Genomic DNA, 19,887 nt, shown 5'->3' with positions numbered 1-19,887 from the left:
AGCAACACAGGAACTGGAAACCATCTTATAGACCCATCCTATGCATGTTCACTCAAAAATACATCCCACGGTATACCCAGCAAGACTTATTTCCCAGAAGGCATGCCTAGGCTTGCAGCCTGAAAACAACAGCAATTTAGGGAAAGGAAAGCACTTGACATTTGTTTGGGGCAGAGGTGCTCTTACGCTCAGACCTTGGGGCCCTGGTCTGTGGCCGCGAGCCCCTCCCCCCCCACACACACACACCATGCACCCTCCTCCCCACAGCCAGAACCATGAGTCCAAACCGCTGATATTCTAGCCACCATGTACACAGCCAGGAGTGGGGAGTGAGGTGAGTAGGCCTCCCCCCTGAGGAAGCAGCAGCGGGCAGAGCGGGAGCTGTTACTGAGCCTGACCGTCTAGTTCAGCGGCTTCTGAGAACTGCAAGGCCTGAGAACTGCACGAGCCTGGCTCGTGACGCTCTATTCTAACTGTGCAGCAGCACCAGAGTGCCTTGCAGATCTCAGAGGCTGCTGAGCCAGGCTCAGCAGCCACTCCCGCTCTGCCTGCCGCTGCCACGGCGGGGCCTGCTCGCCGCACCCCCCGGGCACACACATGGTAGCTAGAATATCAGTGGTTTGGCCTCGCCGCAGCAGCGGTAAGAGAGCTTGTAGCAACAGCAAGGGCTCACGGTGGCAGGGGACCTTGCAGCAGCGTGGTGGGGCTCACGGTAGGGCAGTCCAGGCACCCAGATTGCCTAGGTGCAGCACTGGTTTGGGGCCTCACTGACTGAGGGGCCCCACTGACTGAGCAGCGACAAGACCTATAGTCTGGTCACTATCCTTGGCTAAAATTATGGGTCCCTTGACAGGGGGAACAGATCCAAAAGTAACTAATAATATTGTTAATGTAATAAATTGACCTCAGTCCCTACACACCAAATTATGGCTGGTTCTGGCCTACCAGGGCATTTGAGTTGTGCAGCCCTGCCCTAGAGTAAAGGCATGGGGGCGGGGAGAGAAAAGATAGTTTTAAACTTTAAAATTCAGGCACTGGGGGCTGCAAGGACCACAGAGGCAGTGGAGGCATCAAGGGGGGGCTCCTCCAACACCCCCCCCCACCAGCCGCAAATCACGTGGTGACACAAATGGGCTCTGTGCATGTGCAACGGTCACAAAAATGGCCTCTACGTATGCACAGAGGCCCAAACCGGGATGCAGCCGGCCTGTGCTGTCATTTCAGAGGATGGGGGGTGGGGGGGTCTTGGAGGAATTCTCCCTGGATTCCCCTTTACAAGCTGCACTCTTTAAAAGGAGAGAGAGAGAGAGAGAGAGAGAGAGAGAGAGAGAGAGAGAGAGAGAGAGAGAGAATATTTGCATTTCATAACACTTAAGAATCTACAGAATGTAAGAACACTCTCTCCAATTCCATTAAGAGCTGCAGTGACTCCAAATGGTTTCAAGGCAGATAAGAACTAAAGAACTTTTGGTCATTTAAAGAAGATAACAATTAAATGTCAATTACAAATGTCTCTTTCAGTTTGGAAAGAGATACAATTTGTCTGCTCTGTAGATTTGGTTAAAAACAAAGATAAGCACAGTATTATCTTCACAGAGGATAAACCTAACCCAAATGATTAAGAATTGTTCCATTATTAGCAGTGTTGGTTCAAAATGTTCCATTCTTAATGGTTACAAATAATAATTTGACCGATGTAAAAGTTTAATCTTTGAACACAGGATATGGTAGGAATCCAAATATATTATGCCTGGAGAGGCAAGGTGGAGGATAATTGTTTCTTGGACCATCATTCACAGAAATATTGAACAGAAACATGTAAACTAAATAGGATGTATTACTTTGAATATTTGTATACTAATTTTCAATTAGATGAAAAATGGTTCCTTGTCCCAAAGAGGCTCACAGTCTTAAAGAGATGGGGGTGAGGGAGGGTGGGAGGGAAAGCACAACAAAATCCCTGGAAAAGATGTTGTGCTGGAGCTGAATTGAGACAGTTGTTCTTTCCCTGCTAAATTTGAGAAACCCACTGCTTGAATTGTGCCTCTTTGCCCATTCAGTAGCAGGGGCATATCTAGAGTAGGGCAGGCAGGGCACATGCCCCGGGTGCCACTTGAAGGGGGGCGCCATTTTTGAAAATTAAAAAAAATTAAAAAATTAAAAAATGGCCACCAAAAACAAAATGGCCACCGTGCAAGCTCAAATGGCCTCTGTGAGGCTCTAGGCCAGTGTTTCTCAACCACCGGTCCCTGGACCGCTGCCGGTCCCCGAAGGGTTGAGTGCCGGTCCCTGACTGGGAGTCAAACCCCCCCCCCCCACAACTGAAATCAAGGCACTCACTTACTCAATTTTGCACATGGCACGGAAGAGGAAGAGTATCACGGAGGCGTGGGACCCTTCTTGTGCCTTGCCTCCACTGCTGCTGAGATCTTCCTACAGCTATCTTATTCCCTATATTTACAGCTTCAAACTATATGCGATGCGGGGGCATGGAGGAAAAAGTATGGCAGTGGGCGCCACTTGAAGGGCTGCTGGTTCTTGCATGCTCATTGTTTGCAGCCAAAGGTTGGTTGATTGAAACCCAGCTGCCTGTTGTGGTCGAGGCGCCTTGAGAGGGAACGCTGTTTCCCTCTTGCATCAGTGGGGCTTGCTTGTATGTTGTTTTCATTGGCCCCATGTAGCTTTTGAATTTTTCTAATGGCCCAACATCCCCTCTCCATTGAGTAATCACAAGCACCTCCACTCCAGACATACTGGAGACAAATTTGTTCACCCAGGCTTTTAGATTCAGGGGTTCTCAACCTTGGGTACCCAGACATTGGTGGACTTCTACTCCCATAATCTCCAGCCATAATGGCCAAATGCCATTGTTGTTGGGGGTTATGGGAGTTTAACTGAGGGACCCAAGGTTAAGAACCCCTAATATTCCATGTTAGCAAAAGATTCCAAATTTAATTATTTTAATGCTTATATTATTTTCATTCTAAACTGCCCAGAGATGCAAGTTTTGGGCAGTATAGAAGTCTGATAGACAGACAGACAGACAGACTTGAAACCCCTTTACTAACTGCTGGTCCGGGAAACTGCGCATGAAGAATGTAGCGGTCCTTGAAACTCTGCACGAAGAATTTAGCGGTCCTTGACTCCAAAAAGTTTGAGAAACACTGCTCTAGGCCATGCCAGGACTCGCAGAGGCCATTTGAGCATGTGTGGCAGCCATCTTGTTTTCAGTGGCCTTTTTTTTAAAAGTTATTTTTAAAAATGGCCACCGCACATGCTCAAATGGTCCCTGTGAGGCCCTAGTGGCCAGTGGGGGGAGGGGGAACCTTTGCAGACCCCCTCACGGCCCTTAGGAAGCCCCCCAAAGGGGCTACAGGTTAAAAAAAATTAAAAAATTAATATATGCCACTGTACACATATTCAGATTGGCACTATGTACAGAGAATCAGGGCTTGTGAATACTGAGCTGAAGCTTATGAGCTAGGATTGTATTCATTTGCTCTTATTTTGCTTCTTGTGATAAATGAGTTAAATGTGATGTCTTAATAATATGGCTATTAATGGTGAGTTTGTCTTTGAATCAGTATGAAATCCTTAGTATTAAGGCCCACTGGGAGTTTCTTGCTGTCTTTCTCTCATTTTAACTGTCTTTCTGAAATACTAGAATATATTCCAAGCAGTGACACAGTTTACTCTGCATATCCTTTAATTATTTTCAGAGTATCTGGGAAAAGTCAAATTCTCCATTTATTTTTACAACTTATGTAATAGTGGTGCTACAATGCATAGTAGAGAATTAGACGGGCACTTCTGTTTAGTTTTCCAAGTACACCTCCACATAGTATTTGGATATTTCATGAGCCCCAGCATACTGAAATTAGTTTTCCAGCATTTTTTGGTCTGGCTACATCCACTGCAAAATAGTTTTTGAAAGATTAAAAGATTAACGAGCTTGACTTGTATTTTTCAGCTGATATTATGTTAAAGTTATCTGAAAGATGGGTGTCAGATGTTTGGACAGTGGGTGCAATTTCAGTGCTTGCCCTAGGCTCTATTTTCCCTAGATACGCCTCTGTTCAGTAGGGATTGCTAAATATCTATATTGTAGATATCTATAGCCCTACTCACATTATGCTCAATACTCATACAATCTGAGTACAGTGTACACAGATACAGTTATTCACGCATTATGCTGGACACAGGTACAGCATTATACTTCCTATCTGTGCCGTGTATTTGAGGCACTTGTACCAAAGTTCACTTTTTAAATGAATCCAGGTACAGTTATTCACACAAAAACATGTACCTGTGTACAGACATCTGAACATCAGTTCAGCATAATGTCTGAAAAGGGCATCTATTATGATACAATTATGGAAGCGAATCCTTGATACTGACTGGATGAGCAGATGTGATGGCATGGAACATTTATAAACATTCCAGGTAGTCACGAATAAAGTTTATCAACTTTTCTAATGGAAGAGAAAATCGGTAGGATTAATACCTCATACCGATCTAGAGACAGGTGCAGATTTGTGAAGGAGAACCAGGTAAAGGTAGCTAAAGAATGCAAGAGGCAGGGAGCTGAGACATAAAGAGTCTGAAGTAAAGTGTGGAGTAGGCAACAAATTGAGAAACAGGAACCCAAGCAAAGAGCAGTGAATGATACTTGAGGGAAAGGGCAAAAGGTGATGGCTTGAGCTAACCAGCCATTTCTTTGGCTGCAGGCTTCTCTTGTCTCAATATGGGTCTATGGGCTCCTGTGTTGATGTGCTATACAATACATTCAGGCACGCTGAGGAGAAGAGGCCAGCTGGTGTAATCATACACACAGTGCATAACAGTGCACTGCACAAGGCTAAAGGGGCATGTATTCAGGACTAATACTCATAGCTAAGACAGAAGCAAATATGAGCATTGGGAGGATGGCCTTTCTAAAAACCAGGTCAATAAATCCTCAGCAAAACCTGCCATACTGTGAGTGAAATCCTGACCCCCATTAAGGCAATGGCAAAATTTCCATTGATTTCAGTGGGGTGCAATTTTCACCTCATGACCATGGCAATTATTTATACACATCTCGCAAAGAACCAAAGTATACGTAGCCTTACATTATCTAACTGGTTTTCAAAATTACCCACTTCAGCATACAAAGACATTTCATCTGCTAATTATACATGACAGTGTTGAATGCAATAACAACTACCTACATTTACTGCGGTCTGCTAAAGTCTGCTGTTGGCAAGGTTCTCTGATAGGAGCGATAGCATTAGCCCCGCCCAGTTCTTTTGGAGAAAGCTTAAGCTAGGGAAGCTTTCACAAAGATAAATCCTTCCAACAAGAGATAAGCAAAGAGACACAAATTATGAGAATTACTGAACAAACTGGATAAAGGTGGGTCTCTTATGTAAATAACTTCATTTTTGTGTACTTTTAAATATTAAAATATTGATATTCTGCCTTTTGGTGAGATAGTGCTCAAAGTAGTTTATAAATACAAAATTTAAAAACAACCAGTAACAAAACAAATAAAATCAATTAAATAGTAACAAAACAAATAAAATCAATTAAAACCACCACTACCATCATTATCATCATTGCCATCAGAAACCATAATAAGGGGATTCAAAAAGGCTTTGCACATGAGCATCTGGGGGTAGTTGCGGGGCGGGGGGAGAGCTCCTACCTTGGTCCTGACAGATGAGCAGAGCCCCTGTTTGGCTCTGCAACCCAAACATACACACAAGTAACGCAGCTGCAATCTCCATTTTAGAACCTGGGAGCTGGCTCCTATGAGGATTGAAAAAGCTATCCCAGAATACACTGGGATTCTGGCTGGAGACTGGAGATCCCTTCAGCCACCCTCTGATGGGCCATGAGGGGGCAGGAGGTGGGCGCAGCCCTATTCAAGCCATTTGGCAGAAAGGGTTATAGAGTGTGCTGTGAAGAGTGGCATATGCACCCAAAGCAGCCCCTGTAGTTGCTGCTTTCTATTAAAAACATGGCAAGTGGCTGCCAGGTTAACGTAGTATACTTGGACTTCCAAAAAGCTTTTGACAAAGTTCCTCATCAAAGGTTCTTGAGTAAACTTAGCAGTCATGGGATGGGATATGGGGGCAGGTTCATGTGTGGATATGAACCTGAAGGACAGGAAGCAAAGAGTAGGAATAAATGGACAGTTTTCACAATGAAGGGAAATAAGAAGTGGGGTCACTCAGGGATCAGTACTGGGAGCAGTGCTCTTTAATTGGTTCATAAATGATCTAGAAGTTGGGGTAAGCAGCAAAGTGGCCAGATTTGCAGATGACACTAAACTGTTTAGCGTAGTGAAATTCAAGGCAGATCGTGAGGAGCTCCAAAAGGATCTCTCCAAACTGAGTGAGAGGATGATAAAATGGCAAATGCAGTTCAATGTAAGCAAGTGTAAAGTGATACATATTGGGGCAAAAAAAACCCCCAACTTCACATATATGCCGATGGGATCTGAGCTGTCAGTGACTGACCAGGAATGAGATCTTGGGGGCTTTGGTGGACAGTTCATTGAAAGTGTTGACTCAGTGAGCGACATAGAATAGATAATTTTTTTCTCCCTCTCTCACAACACTAGAACCAAGGATCATCCCATGAAACTGAAGGCCAGAAATATTAGGACCAAGAAAAGGAAATATTTTTTCAAACAGCATGTAATTAATTTATGGAATTGTCTGCCACGAGATGTGGTGATGGCCACTTGCTTGGATGGCTTCCAAAGGGGCTTAGACAATTACATGGAAGACAGATCTGTCAATGGCTACTAGTTTGGTGGCTATAGACCACCTCAAGCCTCAGAGGCACGATGCCTCTCAATACCAGTTGCAGGGGAGCAACAGCAGGAGAAGGGGCATGCCCTCACCTCTTGCTTGTGAGCCTCTTGCAAATGCTCAGAGGCATCTGGTGGGCCACTGTGAGAAACAGGACACTGGACTAGAAACAGGACACTTCAGCCTCAACCAGCAGGGCTGTTCTTACGTATGTTCTTAGGAGCTGCTGCAAAAAGGAAATTTATTTATTTATTTATTTATTTATTTATTTATTTATTTATTTATTTATTGTTGAATTTCTATACCGCCTTTCATTAAAAACAACCCCAAGGTGGTTTACAAAAGTTAAAAACATACAATAAAAATGACAATTAAAATATTAAGCTAAAAATATAAAACACATCTAATTTAAAAACTATAAAATACAAGCATAAAAACACATAGACACAAGAATAAAAACAAATAGAAGCAGCATAGAAATGGTCATGTAAAAGCCTGGGTAAAAAGCCAAGATTTAAGAAGCTTTCTAAAAACTGTGATGGAGTCTGAGGAGCGAATGGCCACTGGGAGAGCATTCCAAAGTCTGGGGGCAACAACAGAGAAGGCCCTGTCCCGAGTGCATGACAGACGAGCCTCCTTCATTGTAGGCACCCGGAGCAGAGCCCCCTCAGATGACCTTGTCAAGCGGGCAGCAACCCTTGGGAGCAGGCAGTCCCTCAGATACCCCGGGCCCAAACTGTTAAGGGCTTTAAAGGTCAAAACCAGCACCTTGAATTGGACCCGGAAATGAACTGGCAACCAGTGCAGCTCTTTCAGGATGGGTGTGATGTGTTCCCACCAGGCAGCTCTGGACAAAACCCTAGCTGCCGCGTTTTGCACTAGCTGCAGTTTCCGGATATTCTTCAAGGGCAGCCCCACGTAGAGTACATTACAGTAATCCAGCCATGATGTGACTAAGGCATGGGTAACTGTGGCCAGATCTGCCTTCTCGAGAAAGGGACGCAGCTGGTGCACTAGCCAAAGCCATGCAAAGGCACCCCTGGCCACGGCCTCCACCTGAGCTTCCAAAAGCAGAGCCGGGTCCAGTAGTACCCCCAAGCTGCATACTTGCTCCTTCAAGGGGAGTGCAACCCCATCCAGAACCGGTAAAATCTCCTCATCCCAATTGGCTCTCCTACTGACCAACAGTACCTCCATCTTGTCCGGATTCAATTTCAGTTTATTAGCCCACATCCAACCCATCACGGCCTCCAGCCCCTGATTCAGGACATCCACCACCTCCCTAGAATCAGATGACAAGGAGAGATAGAGCTGAGTGTCATCCACATATTGCTGACAACTCAGTCCAACTCCCTGGATGACCTCTCCAAGCGGTTTCATGTAGATGTTAAACAGCATGGGAGACAAGACCAAACCCTGCGGGACCCCACAGGCCAGAGGCCACGGAGCCGAGCAGTAGTCCCCCAGCACCACCCTCTGGACCCTCCCCCCAAGAAAGGACCAGAACCACTGCAACGCAGTACCTCCGATTCCCATACTCGAGAGGCGGCCCAGAAGGAAACCATGGTCGATGGTATCGAAAGCTGCCGAGAGGTCCAGCAGAACCAACAGGGATGCACTCCCCCTGTCTAGTTCCCGGCATAGGTCATCCACTAGAGCGACCACACATGATCAAAAACACTGACATAGGGAAGCTCTCTAACCTTCTACCATGGTAAAGAACAAGGTAGAGAAGCTTTGCTACCCACATTTGAGTGAGCTAAGGTGGAGGGATTTTTGTGGTATGCACAAGCTTCCATAACTGAGCTGCATGCCTCCAACTTTCATTTTGATAATTGTGGGAATAACCCCAAAAACTTCCTAGAAAGCAAATCTTGGCTACACACCAGGAAGTCAACACTGAGTTGTCTCACCCTAATTGAGGAGACATTCTAGAGCTAGGCACTGAAAGTTAAGTTGGCCCTGACCCTCAATGCCATCCATCATACATGAATGGTGGCAAGCACTATCAGCTATTTTTGAATGGGCCACCAGAAGCATGTCTGTAAAAGAGATGTTTTCTGTAAGATATCCTGACTGTTAAGGGCCTGAAAGGTTAAGACCAGTAGTTTTAATTAGGCCTAGAAGCAAACTGGTAACCAATACAGCTTGAATAACATTAGAGTTATATGATCAGAATGGAGCCTTCTTCCTAGCAATTGCTGGGAATAAGAGCTTTACAGTGAGGCAATGAACACATGTCTAGGGATGGAATTTAGTGGGGTATCTGCCTAGCTGCATGCCATCTTGAAAGAGAAAGTGAGAGTCAGGAAGCCAAGGTATGTATAGGGTTGGCCATTTTGTGTTCTTCCAGTAGGGTCTCAAATACGCAAGGAGCTTGCTATCCTTGCTGCTGCTGGAAATATTTATTTTTGTACAGATGGTTGGCATTGGTTTCACAAGCATTCCAAACACAAGTGGGTAGAGCAGTGGTTTCAGAGTCGGACAAGCGGGTTATGGTTTGGGCTGCAGTGGCATGACCAAAAAGGCAGTGGAGGTGTTCAGGCTTGTACATCACCTTTCCTGTCCAAAGGATATTCACTGAATGATGCTATTGATGTGGATGAGTGCTCAGTGAGGTATTCTTTGTTCAACTTGGCAGTAGCCATGGTGCATGGATTGTGGATGGAGGCACGACTGGCAAAGTGCGATGTTAAATCTGCCATTAGGCTGCTTCCAATACACCACATGGACTTTGATATTTGGATGTGGTTTCCTTAATGATGGGAAATTTCACTTCAAAAAGACCCTGCTAATGGGATGTTCCATCTCTTCTGAGGCTGTTGAGTGCTTTTGCCCATTCTTGCAAAGGTACTTCTCCTATGTCTCTGGCTGTAATTTTAGTAACACATTCTGTAGATTACTTTCTTTTTGCCAGTGGAGCTGGTTCTTCAGACTGTGTTGGGACATGCTTCTTTTCCTTGATGAAGGAGTTGGGCATGCCGCTGGCATCAGAGAAAATGGAGGAGCCATCTAGATGTCTGTTGGGTTTTTTCGAAGATCACAGTGCCCAGGGTTTCCAGATTGCTAGAAGATAAACTGGTTGTAGGCTTGCTGAGTAAGAGGAACACAACACTTAAGGAACCCCAGTCCTTAGCTGGGCATCTGAATCTCACTTGTCAAGTGATAGTGCCTGGGCAAGCCTTTGGCTATAATGATGGCAGGAGTGGAGTTGGCTCACTACCACATCAGATTGACCAAGGGTATGGAAGCTATTTTTACCTCCATACAATGGGGTTTCTTTTGGGAAGGAAGCAGTTTCTTGGGAAGAGGGCTTCCAGGTGTAGTCAGATCCAGGTAGCTCTCTCGGTTTGGGCTTCTTTTGGTGCAGTAAGTGGTGTACTGCCCATTGGCTTGAAGCATGGATGGCCAAGGATCACACCTATCCTGCAGCAGCTTCACTGGTTGTAAGCTTCCAGCCTGATTCCAGCCTGATCGCTTTAAAGCCCTACATGGTTTGGGGCTGGAGTATCCATTGAACAGTATTCTCCCATATGAATCTGCCAGGGCTCGTCATTCATCATCGTGAGCCCTGCTCATGGCCCTGCCATTTATTGAGATTTGGTTGGTAGGGACAAGAGACAAGGCTTTCTCATTGTGACCCCCTCAGCTATGGAGTGCTCTCCCAGAAGAACTTCACCACACTCCCTCCCTTAGGGTTTTAAAAATATATCAAAGCCCATCTTTTAGAGAGGCTGTTAAACTCTTTTAATAATAAATTGATGAACTTATAAGTCGGTATGTCAGCGATGAACTTATTTTATTTTTATTTTATTTTATTTGGTTGCCTTCCAACACATGAATTGCTTGACGCAAATACTGGCCACAATTGCACGTAATGCGAAACTGCAGTTAAACAGGGCAGAGGTTGTAACTCCATTGCGTTTGAATGTGTGCAGCCTTGGTTTTGGAGCAAAAGTGACCTTAGGTTTGCCTTGCCAAACTCCAATTTGAACCTTTGGCTTGTAGCTATGGTTACACCTAACCACAGTTCCGTATACTTTCTGGAACCACAAACACAGAGATGGTGGTGCAGACCTGCCCAGAATTGGACACACTCCATGCCTGTGGCACTTCTCGCTGGCTGCCACTCTGAGTGCCCTAGCCTGCTGTCTCGATCCAACAAAGCAGCTGCCTGGCAACAGGTACGCCCCCACATCCCATCCCAAGCTTCAAAGCCTGTCAAATGGCAAAATCACAGAAAGGCATGCCCTCTTCTCACCCTGTCCCTTGCTCCCCTACTCCTGGCAATCAGGCGAGAAAGGAGACGTGATGGCAAGATGGGCATTATGTGCTTTGCTCTCCAGAAATTAAGCAACAAAGATGTTTGTTCACAAGCTCATGCACCCGAGGTGGCAACATAAGCAGCACAACCCCATTAGAGCGCTTGGATGACAACATATAGCAGGGCGGCGATATCCAGGGTCAGGTTTATAAGACAGTTCCAACCAGGAATTTTTGAATGGCTAAGGTCTATTTTTTGTATAGTGATGTTGGGGAAGGGGGGGTCCAGCCCTTTCCCCTTAAGGGAACATGTGGGGCCCCTAGGCTTACTCATGAGAAGGGCCGGGCAGCAGGATCAGCATTGCCAACACTGATCAGGGGAGATTCCTCCTCTGTGATGATGATGGATGCTGTTCCTGAGTGGACTGCTCAGTCATGAGAGTGTAAAGCCATAAGGAAACCCCTTCACAACTCGTGAGAAGAACCAGCTGGGGGACAGGGGTGTCAAGCCAAATCACTAATAATGAGTGATGACATCCCCTTCTCCTATGGACCACTCTTTCACGAGAGTGTCAGGCCACAGCAGATGCCGCCCAGCCAGGTTGCTCTATAAATAAGCTGCGTGGACAGGTACCCCGGCAACAGCTCTCCCAGTCTTGGCAACTGTAGCAAAGAACCAGTCAAAACAAGCCCTCTTCCAGCCCGTCCACACATCTGAACATACCCATCCTTGTTTTTGCAACTCTCCTGGGGTTGCTGGAAATCACAGCTCCCCTCTCCCATGCTTCCCCACAGTGGCAGATCTGCATATGGCACAATGCTGGTCTGAACCTGGGAAATTTGAATGAGAGTAAAGATCTGACCCAGGTTCCCGTGTTCCCTAGTCTGCCCACCTGGCTATGCCCAGACACATGCAGTGTCAAAAATCTCCTTTGGGTGTGTGAAAGGCTTCCCTGGGGAGGAGGGGATCACTGTGCAAACTCTATCATTAACCAGAGAGAATTGGGGGCCCTTTTTTGCGTTAGCTCAACTCATGAATGCGATGGAAGAAAGTCCTCCCCAGTAGACTGACCGTTTCATGAGAGTGCTAGTCCCCTGGCAGCAAGCCACCATGGGGGCAGGAGTACTTTGCTGGGGTGAGCCCTTGCAAGAGCATCCTTGGTCACAGTGAGCTAGACCACAGGGATTTAAATGCCATTTCCCTGCCAAAGGCAGGTGGACCATTCTGAAAAGTCACAGTCACACTAGGCACGCCCCCTCAAAGATCCTGGCCAATGGCTTCCATCTAGAGACATGCTGACACCTTGCCCACAGTCTGGTGATGTGAGCACTACGGAGCTTGCTGGGGTGCGTCCTCAGCAGACCAGAAAGATGGAGGGGCTCCCCTGCCCTGAAAACAGAGGTTGCTGGACTGCGGTTGGACAAACATCTGCAATGCAATTAACAGTTTGACAAATTAACCGCAGTTTCATCAACTTCTGTTTTCACATCACGTACAAATGTGGCCATTGCCTACTGTACATTTACACTTTTAATACTGAGGCAAGTGCTTACACGAACAATTGATTGATTGATTGATTTGATTTGTATACCGCCCTTCCAAAATGGCTCAGGGCGGTTGATGTGCATTGTGCTATTTCCTTCAGTATACATTCCTGTGATTCTTAGTAACAGGGTTGCAGGGCTGTTTGTACAGCCTCTGAATTTTATAAATCTACTGGCAGTACTGTTGAAATTGGCAATTTAGGTAAACAAACAAAAGAGAGAGAACGATGCATGTCTATATTAAATGCTCTTTTCTAATTATTATCTTCCTGTACTTCTCCCCACTGACTTCGTTTTCTTTGTTTGTTCAATAAGGATGGAAGCACATTCAATCAATATTCTGCCATAAAGAAGAAAGCAGAGGAAAGATGAAATCTAATGGTAGGAGTGTTTTATAGCTGCTTTCCTCATAAACATAAAACAATCTTGTGTTTGCTTAACTAAGCTTTATTCAGAAACAACTCAATTTTTCTCCTTCTCCTTTCCCTCCAGTTTTTTTCTGACTCCACCCCCACTCACCACCCACCCACACACGCTCTCTACAGGATCCTTGCTGGGACAAACTTCTAATTAACAAAACATGGAAAGTTGCAAGACAGAATGCAACAAGGAGCCATTTTATTTCAATATGTGGTTTTTAAAAAAATATATAGGTTTAAGAAGATGAAGTTGTTATATAATTTCAAGAGATGAAATTAGTAATCATAATTACACACAAGTGCTAGTCTCATCTGTTCACATATCTCATAGCTTCATCTATATTTAGGCAAGTGTAAGCAAGAATTTTATGCTAGATATAAGATCTTGCTTATCCACCACCAAAGCAATAAACTATATTTCTTTCAACAATTAATTACCCTGTTCAGCACACCTGGAGGAAGTGGAGGACAATTATTAAGAAAGGTACAACCAAGTCTCATAGATTTCTGTAGGAGTGTTGAGTATATGCTTAAGTCCCGCTGAAATTCATGGGTTTTCAGAGGATTCAGCTAATAGCCTGGCCCAATATATGTCTCAGAATTAAATCTTATCTAATGAGGCTTACTTCCAAGTAAGTACATTTTGGAGTCTAACCCAGCAATGCAATCCTTTATGCATGTTTATGTGGCAGCCCCATTAGGTTCAATGGAGCTTTCTCCCAAGTATGCTTTGGATTGCAGTCTCAGTTAGTAACGTATTGCATAAAATTACATTTGTTTTAAATTGATAGGCAACTTGGTCACAAAGAGACTGGCTTCAGTTGCTGTCTCTACTCCCAGCATTCATCAGGAGTTCATATTGGAGAAAAAACAGGACTTGAGTGGTGTGTGTGTGTGTGTGTGTGTGTGTGTGTAATCTGAGCTGGTCTTGTGGTAGCAAGCATGACGTCCCCATAGCTAAGCAGGGTCTGTCCTGGTTGCATATGAATGGGAGGCTTGATGTGTGAGCACTGCAAGATATTCCCCTCAGGGGATGAAGCCACTCTGGGAAGAGCAGAAGGTTTCAAGTTCCCTCCCTGGCTTCTCCAAGATAGGGCTGAGAGATATTCCTGCCTGAAACCTTGCAGAAGCCGCAGCCAGTCTGTGAAGACAATACTGTGCTAGATAGACCAATGGTCTGACTCAGTTTCACACAATGGCCCACCCAGAGGTGCACCTAGGAAATTTTGGAGACTGGACATAAGGCCTTTGGACACACACCCCGCCCCCGCCAGCTGGAAGTTAAGCATCATCCCCCTACACACACAAACACATAATATGACACATACAATATTTTTAACATATGGGTTCCTGAGGGCACAAACAGCAACTGAACTCACAGGAATGTAAGGATATAAAACAGGTACATTTATGCAAATATGCATTAGCAGAAACATTTCAACATGCAACTTAACATATCCCCAACCCACATATTTCTCTCCCCACTTCTCTGCCCCATCCCAGCTCTGAAGCAGAGGCCATGCTCTGTCACCCAGGTGGTGTGGCCAGTGGCAAAGCGCAGTGACCACACTACCCAGGATAGACTAAAGAGGATTGGGGGGGCAGGGGGTGTGGAGACCCTGGACCTTGGCCCAGAAGTCCAGGAGTAAGAGCACCTCTGGGCCTACCAGATGTTTCTGGGAAGCCCACAGGCAAGATCTGAGGGTATGCCCACTCTCCTGCTGTTGCTCCCCTGTAACAGGTATTTAGAGGCATCTTGCCTCAGTCCACCTCCTCTTAGGCTGGAGAAGACCTATATACAACAGATTAGTAGCCATTGATACACTTGTCCACCATGAATTTATCTAAGCCCTTCTTAAAGCCATCCAGGCTGTCATCACATCTTATGGCAGATAATTCCATAGTTGTGTGAAAAAGTGTGAAAAAGTACTTCCTTTTGTCGGTCCTAAATTTCTTGCCAATCAGTTTCATGGGATAACTCCTGGTTCTAGTGTTACGCAAAAGGGATAAAATGTTCTCTCTCTCCACACAATGCATGATTTTATAGACCTCTATCATGTCTCCCCCTCAGTCATATTTTTTCTAAACTAAAAAGCCGCAGGTGTTGTAGCCTTACCTCGTAAGGAAGGTGCTCTAAGCCCCTGATCATCTTGGTTGCCCTCTTCTGTACCTTCTCCTGTTTTTTAATGTCCTTTTTGAGATATGGTGACCAGAATGTACACAGTACTACAAATGTGACCACACCATATATTTATATAAAGGCATTATGATATTAGCGGTTTTATTTTCAATCCCCTCTCTAATGACTCCACTGTCCTTCATTAACTCTGTATGCACATGTGTGCACATACAGATTCACACATACACACTAAGGCAATTATTCCCAACTTTGGGTCTCCAGATATTGTTGGACTACAACTCCTATCATCCCCAACCACAATGGCCAAAGGCCAGGGAATGATGGGAATTGCAGGCCAATGATATCTGGGGATCCAAGGCTGAGAAAACACCTGGAATGTGTGGAAGGAGCCATTTTCAGTCTTGTATCTCCCCCACTGCATTGCCCAAGAGCCATTGATCATCACATGATAACTCCTCCCCCCCCCCTTAAACAAACAAACAAAACCTTGGTGGTACAAGAGGCCACTAGCCCCATCAGTTATTTGTTTAAAATAGCTCTTAATTGAGCAATGAAATCACATGAAGTTCATATCCAGTGCGGTTGTGTCCTTTGCAAAGCCATAGACAAAAGGCTCAATGTTTGGGGTGTACCAAACATTACACTGGATGAGGAGCAAAAACCCTACCTCAGATACAGTCATCCTGCTCTGTAAGCAGAAGGAACTCCCATCTGTGTGGAGGGTTTAGCAGTCCCCCTTCGCCATCTAAACGCTTCACTGCAAACTATAGCTGCTCCGGAGGGTCTCCCAATCTTGTGAGGGGCTGCAAAAGGGAGGGGGAATTAGGAACTCCCGTCTGTGCAAGTCGAAGTGCCTTTTGCTTTTGCTGTGGGAACTTTGGATCCAAGACTCATTTTCTTGTGTTTGCAGATGCAGCCTCTGAAGTGGTTAATGCATTGTTTTAATCATTTGATTATATATATAGGGCACAGAGTTTGTTTTCCCCTGCCCCCCTAGTTTAGAGCTGGAGGTACACCTGATGCTTACACTCTACAAGAAACATATAAATGTATCAATCAGCCCCCAGGATAGTGGGCAGAATGAGATCCTTCTCGAAATAAGGCCAGATGTATGGTCTGAAGGCAAAGCACAGCAGCCACCTTGCTGAATATAAACAGGTTTGGGTCTGGTTAGTGCCTTGATGGGAGACTGCCTGGGAACCCTCTGTGTGACACCTTCATTGTAGTAGAGAGGTGAACTATAGGTGGTTTTTTAACGTGTGGGATACTCCAGTTAATACAGCATCTTGGTGTCTTCTCTTCCTCCTTGCCCAGTCAGGCAGGTCTCAGGGATGTGACCCTGTTTACTGTTCCATGATGATGCTTCTAGGATTCTCCCTTGCTCCCTTCCATTGGAAAATGTCACTGTCCATGTCTTGGCAGACTGAGTGTGTAGGGATCAATCTCTGTCAGGCATATAAGGTATAATGTGTGTTGGGGAAAGTAGGACCACATCTACCAGCCCAGGCCCTGATGGTGGTATGTTCCTAGTCATCCCAACATCCCTGCCATCAGCAGAAGGTTAGGAGCACCGTCAGGATGCACATCAACACTGGGGGCAAGACTGGGAGATATGCCCCCACTTCTCCCACCATGTACACATAGAAGGGTTCATACTAGCACCCCAATAGTAGTGGATGTATACAACATGAACATTTTAGGTGTCAAGGAACACATCAGCTGCCAGTGGCACACTATTAGCGTGCTCCAGTGCACAGTCTGGAAACCCCTTGTTTCATAAAATCAGTAGTGGTTCTCTTGATTTTTATTATTCAAAACAGCAACCCTGAAGGTGGTTTGCTCTTCCCAACAGCATGCAGTGTGGCACACTTGCCTCTGCCTTCTAGATTTCTTTTGACTAGGCTGCTGTTACAAAACTATTCCATGAACCTCGAAGGTACTATTTAACCAGAGGCAATTTCTTAGCTCCTGCTCAGAGTTCACTTAGCTATAATCAAGATGATGTTGTTTGATACATGACATGGGAGGATGATTTCATATGATATGGATAATGTTTTGACATTTGAAGGATCCTCACATTGGGCATTGAGTGAATAGTCTACAACAGACTGGTTACATCCCACAACTGGAACATAGGAAGCTGCCATACACTGAGTTAGACCATTGGTCTATCTAGCTCACTATTGTCTTCACAGACTGGCTGCAGCTTCTTCAAGGTTACAGGCAGGAATGTCTCTCAGCCCTGTCTTGGAGAAGCCAGGGAGGGGACTTGAAACCTTCTACTCTTCCCAGAGCAGCTCCAACCCCTGAGGGGAATATCTTACAGTGCTCACACTTCTAGTCTCCCATTCATATGCAACCAGGGTGTACCCTGCTTAGCTAAAGGGACAAGTCATGCTTGCTACCACAAGACCAGCTTTCCTCTCTGGGTCAAGGTTTTATCTAAAGTGGGTTACAACTGCAGCAACAGGACCATGAGGTCATTCACACAATCAAAATTGTGTGAATCATTCACACAAAATTGTGTTCTACCCAAATTTGGGAGCTGTGCATGCTCCCAATTTTCAGTTGTATGGAAGCAAGTTTAGAGGAAAACCTGGGTAGAAGTGATTATGTAGAAGCAAGGTAGGTGGAAAAGTTACCAATGTTTTCCTCATACTTTATTTCCACACGATCACTTCTATCCAGGTTTTCCTCTTAGCTTGCTTCCACACAACTGAAAATTGGGAGCACGCACAGCTCCCAAACCCGAGTAGAACACAGTTTTTTACTGTGAGAATGAGAATGAGAAAGACAGGGAAAGGGAGAGAGAAAAGGACAAGAGTAAAGGTAAAAATCATACATAAGGCAACAAAGTTGAAAGTGGATCCCATGTTACTGGCTGAGGTTAATGGATTCACTGGCTGGACAAATGCCATTTGGCTCCTCGCCTCCCCAAATGTCTCCTGCTCTTGCCAGTCCACCTGGTCCTTATGCAACTAGTAGATAAGAATTAGTAACTGAATTTGCTTTCTCCCGCTTTCCTTCCCATCCTTCTTTTCTTTTCTAATTTATCTATTAGATTTAAAACCATTGTTTTAAATTGTGAACTACCTTAACTGCATGTGCAGAAAGGCAGTAGCTGACATGTAGACTAACACTGTGTGCATCAAAAAACTTTCACCATGTTCAACGGGGAGGGGTGATTGTCCAATCCTCTCTTCTCTCTGCCACTCTCTGTACCTCTAGAAAATATGTCCCTGAGGGTCCCACAATCCTCAGGGAGATATTTCCGGAAGGTACAGTGAAGTTCAGAGGGAAACAGAAATTGGCAAAAACTGCCCCTCAGTGGATGTTCAACCTGGGGTAAAAACACCATTTTTGCAACAATCAAATGCTTAAGTAAGTAAATAATAAAAGAGATGCAACAAACAAGTAATGACTAACTGTGCTATAAAGCTGTGGTCTTGAAAGGCCTTAAATGATATCCAGTTACTCTCTTATGTTATGACTCTAAACAAGAGCAGAGAGGATGAGACAATAAACCCAACATGCTATAACCAAATTTCACTGCAGTTGCAGCAGCATTCCAAAACTGTCAAGTAGTACACTTTCCCTCTGACTGGAGAAACACCCCTGCTTTTCCTTGTTCTATTAAAAACATAAGCATACATCAGTTCTCCTGTGCCCATAAAAGCAAAAGCTGTAGCATGCTACATCCCAGAACCATCTGCAGTGGGTAAAGCTAGCAGCGGTTACCTTATGCAGTCTTGGGACCATTTTCTAACCAGCAATGAAACAGTGAGGTCATTCACACAATAAAAATCTGTGTTCTATCCAGGTTTGGGACTGGAGCTGTGTGTGCTCCCAATTTGGTTGTGTGGAAGCAAGATAGGAGGTAAACCTGGGTAGCTTTTCCTCCTACCTTGCTTCCACGCAATGACTTCTACCAGGTTTTCTTCTTAGCTGGCTTCTACACAACCGAAAATTGGAAGCACACACAGCTCCCAAACCCGGGTAGAACATAATTTTTTATTGTGTGAATGACCTCACTGACTAATCTAATCAGGCTAATAACCCATCTTTTCACCAAAGATGGTAAAAAGCTTTCATTGTATAATGATCTACCCTGAATGGATAGAGTGGAACTTAGGGTCAGATGGCATCAGCTGTAGACTGCAGAACTAGATGGGCATTAATCCAATATGCAGTTTTTGAAAGAAATACCATTATTATTTTTCCCCTCTCTAACAGATGCTTGGTTTTAATAGCACCAATATCCTTTTTCAAGCTCTCATTGTCTCAGACAGCACAGATTTGAGAAAATAATCCGGATGAGAGCTTGATCGAATTGATATCAAAGAAGAAAATTCAGAGTTACTTGAAAAGCTACGTTCTACAGCCTGACATACGCAGGCTGCATCTCGGTTTTTCAGCAGATTTTATCACAACAAATAAACATATTTTAACTGCCTTTCTTTGTAATATTTGGGCAGCAAGTTTACTCAAATGCAGGCCTGGTTCACACAGTCATTTGAATGTAGGTTTAATGCGGGTTACCGACGTTAGTATGATTGTGTGAACCCATGCACCAAGGTTTTTTATGGTCTGAGATGAATCTTAGATTCCTGCCTTGGTGTGGACTCACACCATCACACTAACGTCAGTAACCCACATTAAATCTAGATTTGAACAACTGTGAACCAGGTCACATTCTTCTGGGCAGCTCCCTGTTAAGTCT

At 44.9% G+C, this 19,887-nt stretch overlaps 1 long non-coding RNA gene across 1 annotated transcript; it reads left to right on the top strand.

Moving 5' to 3' along the window:
• Positions 1–560: 560 nt before the first annotated feature.
• Positions 561–19,614, top strand: LOC128342862 (uncharacterized). Its single transcript, XR_008315213.1, has 3 exons — positions 561–640; positions 12,924–12,989; positions 19,401–19,614. It is a non-coding gene; the product is annotated as an uncharacterized LOC128342862 (long non-coding RNA).
• Positions 19,615–19,887: the final 273 nt, after the last annotated feature.

Source organism: Hemicordylus capensis, chromosome 1 (genome assembly GCF_027244095.1).
Source record: "Hemicordylus capensis ecotype Gifberg chromosome 1, rHemCap1.1.pri, whole genome shotgun sequence".
Taxonomy (NCBI): Eukaryota; Metazoa; Chordata; class Lepidosauria; order Squamata; family Cordylidae; genus Hemicordylus; species Hemicordylus capensis.
This window is presented reverse-complemented; position numbering and strand designations above follow the sequence as displayed.